The sequence below is a fragment of the Cervus canadensis genome, chromosome 16 (genome assembly GCF_019320065.1).
Source record: "Cervus canadensis isolate Bull #8, Minnesota chromosome 16, ASM1932006v1, whole genome shotgun sequence".
Taxonomy (NCBI): domain Eukaryota; kingdom Metazoa; phylum Chordata; class Mammalia; order Artiodactyla; family Cervidae; genus Cervus; species Cervus canadensis.
This window is the reverse complement of record NC_057401.1, coordinates 10,671,367-10,676,099: the sequence shown is the minus strand read 5'-3', so window position 1 is coordinate 10,676,099 and position 4,733 is coordinate 10,671,367.

The following is a 4,733-nucleotide window of genomic DNA, read 5'->3' as shown; positions in this document are numbered from 1 at the left end:
TACTGGAAATGTCATTTTAACAGAAGAACTTTCATATACTTTGTGGCTGTGAACCAAGGAGTCAGTCACAAATGGAAACTACAACCAAAAAGCTATTTTTAGATTGGAAACTTAGAGGTACTCTATATACTTGCACTAAGAATTTCTCTTCCTCATTGGGCTTTTATCTTTGCATTTCTTTAAGAACTTCTCATTTGTCTCAAAATAATCTCCCTTTCTTAGTATCTCCCCTTAACAAAGCAGCACCCTCTGCCCTTGGAATCTTGTCAATTACATTTTGGATAAAATTAGAATACGTTCTTCTTTATTACCCATTTTCCACCAAAACAGAGAAAATCACGCATCTCCCTGGATAAAGTAGAAAATCATTAAAATTGGTCCAGGACCATACTACAAAGCTACAGTAATCAAACCAGCATGGTGTTGACACACACAAAAAACAGACATGCATCAATGGAATAGAATAGACATCCTAGAAATAAACCCAGACACCTACAGCCAATTAATCTTCAATAAAGGAGGCAAGAATATACAATGGGAAGACGACAGTCTCTTCAGCAAGTGGTGCGGGGGAAGTTGGACAGCCACATGCAAATCAATGAAGTTAGAACACTCCCTCACACCATACACAGAAATAAACTTAAAATGGCTTAAAGACTTAAATATGAGAAGTGACACCATAAAATTCTTAGAAGAGAACATAGGCAAAACATTCTCTGACATAAATTGTATCAATGTTTCCTAGGTCAGTCTCATAAGGCAATAGAAACAAAAGTAAAAACAAATGGGACCTAATTAAACTTAAAAGCTTTTGCACAGCAAAGAAAACCATAAAACAAAAAGACAACCTGCAGACTGGGAGAAAATATTTGCAAACGATGCAACTGACAAGAGCTTAATTTCCAAAATATATAAACAGCTCATACAACTCAACAGGGACAACAACAACAAATAACAATTGAAAAATGGGCAAAAAAAACTTTTAGTTCTTTTCATCATTTCTCCATGATAAGAACCATGCATAAGAGAAAAATCTTCATCTCTCTTATTCACATCCCTAGAGCCAAAAAAACACAAAGGAACACAAGAAGTACAGATGGATGACTCAGTCAAGGAACTGTAATGATCACCTATCTTTTCACAGAGGCAGAAGCAAATGTTGCAGCTTCACCAGGCTAGACTCATTCCAGCAAAGGGCACCCCTGGGTACTTGCAAGAAGCTACTATGTTATAAAATGCCCATCATGCATCCAGAGCTTAAGAACAACTGCAGAGGTGAGCAGATCAGAAGCTCAAAGGCATAGAAAACTCCCAACAATATACCAGGTAGAGCTCTTGCTTTGGGTTTGCAAACTATTCTTGGAAACCTTACATGGAGTCAAGATTCAGAATATTCACAAATTCCATTCAATTTCATAAATGTGCTATACTTTTGGATATACCTTTGATTGAGATGGAGAAGTTTACCCAAGAAGCAATCTTTCTTTAAAAAGTGAGTAATTCACATTTCTTGGCAGATGTGGTAACTAAAAGAATCAGGAGGAAGGTCATACTGACATCTAAAATACCTTTTTCATGTTACCTAACACATTCTGTCTGATTGGCATCATTACTCCCAATTTCAGAAGACTGAGAGGAAGAGCCATGTAGAACTAGATTCAAAACTCAGTTTCTCTGGGATGGGATGGAATGGTCTTCAACTCTGTCTCCAAAGCCCTTTCTTCTGCATCATGAAACCCCTCATGAGGCTTTTGAATAGCAGCAATAAAGGGATCAAGAGTAGGACACTACCAATTGTATCACTGGTCCCTTGGCTTTTGACTCAGTCGCAATATACATTATGCAGTAAATGGTCCAAGGGCCCCATCACTATTAATTTATGCCACTCTTTAATGGGCTTTTGGCTAAAACTTGTCACCTCTATGTTTCAAAAGTACTCTGAAGACAAATTCACTGTTTATACTGGTGTATTCTTTATCATAAGAATCCTAGATTTGGCCTCCTATTCTAATTTATATTACTTCAATTTTTTTTCAAGTTTTTATGTTTGTTACCATATCACTGTGTTCATTTTTGCTATGAGCCACCTCAAAGCCATTGTGAAATAAAGTATAAAGAAATAAATTACACTTACTGTGGTAGATGACAAAAATGGTCATAAATTTTCATGTTTCCTTATATCCATGGCTTTTGCCATAGAACATAACTCCTCCCAGAAAGAGAATCTATTTTCCCAGTCCTTAAATCTAGACCGACTTTGTGATTTGCTTTATACAATAGAATATGACAGAAATGATAGCGTGCCAGTTCTGAGCCTAGGCCTCCACCCCTTGAATGCTTTTCTCCCTCTTGGGTCCATGACGCAACCACAGTGAACAAACCTAGATTAAGACGAGAGACATTTGGGACCACTGATTCCATTTTCCCAGTAAAAAACCAGCCACACTCCAGAAGCAGAGACACCTGGGTGCTCTGTCACGAACTCCAGATTCATAAGGGAGCCCAGCTAAAACTAGTAGAACTATATAGCTAATTCCAGCCTAAGCAAGCAAAATAAATAGTTGTTTTCTTAACTAAGGAAGCAATAGCTACCTGATACAGCTATATTTATAATTGCCATGCATATGCACTCATACTGTAAGAAGTGACTTACTTACATAATCTCAGCCACTTTGAGTTTGGCACGGTCCTTGTTTTATAGCTGATCCTTATACAGGTTTAGCGACTGGCCTTTCCTCTTCCATAGTGTAAAGTAGATCAACCTATTGGATTGTCATAATTGGAAATGTTAGTTAGAACTCCTTAGCCATGCACTATTTCACTTGTATACTTTCCCATTTGGCCTCCAATTAAACAGACTGAAAAATGAAGCTTGAAAATCATTTGCAAATTTTTCACATTTTTACTTAAAGGTTAAACTTTAGATCATTGAAAAGGATGAAGTCAAATTATATGGAAGAACCATCTTACGAGAACGGTTTTCCCCAAGTTCGATAGGCTTTAAGAAAGTTCTGAGAAAGCCAGGTACTCCCTGAAGGATCCAGCCCATCCCCAAGTTGCCTGAATGTCCCTGAAGGTTACTCTGCAAAGCTCTCCTCAGGGGGCCTTTGAGACTACAAATTACTCATTTGGAAGTTTATGGGCTGACACATCTTGAGAATGTCTTTGAAGGAACACAAATGAACGTTCTATTTTCCTGACTACAAAACTCAGTGCCAAGTCATGAGCCAAATTCTCTTCATTCTATTGGTCTTTGTCCACCAAGCATCCCTTCCCAATGCACGGACATAAATCAGCTCCCAGTGTCAGAATTTAACAATTTCAGAAGATGGGGGAAAAAAAACAAACCAACATCCTTTCAGGCTGGCTCTGTAATCTGTAACCTGTGAGAGTTAAGATCTCTTCCAGTAAAAGAGATAGCACAGGCATTCCAGTGGTTGGTTGAACATTGTATTATGTAAGGATGAAATAAAGAACAGAAGCCTGCTCAGTTATCCTGGCTGTGCTCAGATGGGCAAATACAAGTTCATAAACTAAAATCAGAGCAATTTAAAAATTTTTCTACTTGATACCTTAAAAAAACAAGATGCACTGAATTTTTCTCACTTTCATCTTGCTTCTAGTTTGTATTTCACTTTGTTGTTCTTGAGTATTTTATATATTCTATCAATCCCTTCCTTGCCCAAGGACTGTGTGTGTCTGAATGGACACACACTGGGGCAATGAGCTTTGGGGACAACGGAGGCAAGGGTGGATGTACCCAGATAATGAGAAGGGGACAAATCCATAAAGTCAAGGAGAACTAAAGACTGTTCAATAATAAAAACTATATACATATGCAATTGAGCAAAAATCAAAAGTATAATGGGTCACATTAAATTTGACAATCACAAATTTTCCAGACAGCCCTCCTTAGACCTCAGTTCCTACAATGACAGTTCTAACTCAATTCATTAACTCAAAGCCCCACAGGATTGGCCCTCTGCCAACCAACACCCCTTATCATATTTGCTTTCTGGTGTTGAATATGAATTCTTGCACCTTGCCTATGAGACTAACCTTTAGACATTTCACTAGTAGTTATTAGGCTAAAAATCAATCAATCTCCTCTGCAGAAACTAACTTTGAAATGAGGTTCACACGGGTTGAATGCAACTGTGGGGCTTTTGAATGACTGGGTCAGGAAGGCAGATGGGTCTGAAAGTTCTGGTGGGAGACGATATTCAAATGTTGAGCAAGGAAGACATGAAAAATTAGCCTCCTGGTTCTGCATCTTGCAGACTTGTTGTGTGGTCTCTTTCAAAAGATAACCATTCTCAGGATTTTTAATGTTGAGACATGTTCGATCATTTTACTGAAATAGTTATGAAAAGAGACAAGCACTGAACATATGTAGGTAGCTTTAGAACTACACTGAAACCCAAAGAAATGTTAAGTTACAAAACTTAGTCAGTTTAAATCAGTAAAAATCATTTAAAAAAAAGGGTGATTTTGATTTTGCTAAAATGAAGTAATCCAGATTGTATTTAAGAATAGAAAGATAGATGCATCTGTGTGCTTAATGCCTCTTTTTTTTTTCACTTGATTCTTTTGCTTTTGATAAGTTATTGCTTGACTCATTATTCTTACTTTGTTAAAAAATATTTAGTCATCAGTACATTAGATTGACCAGTCATTTAAAACTATGTGCCACAGGTAATGACCTATAATGAATGACCTGTAATGACCTATAT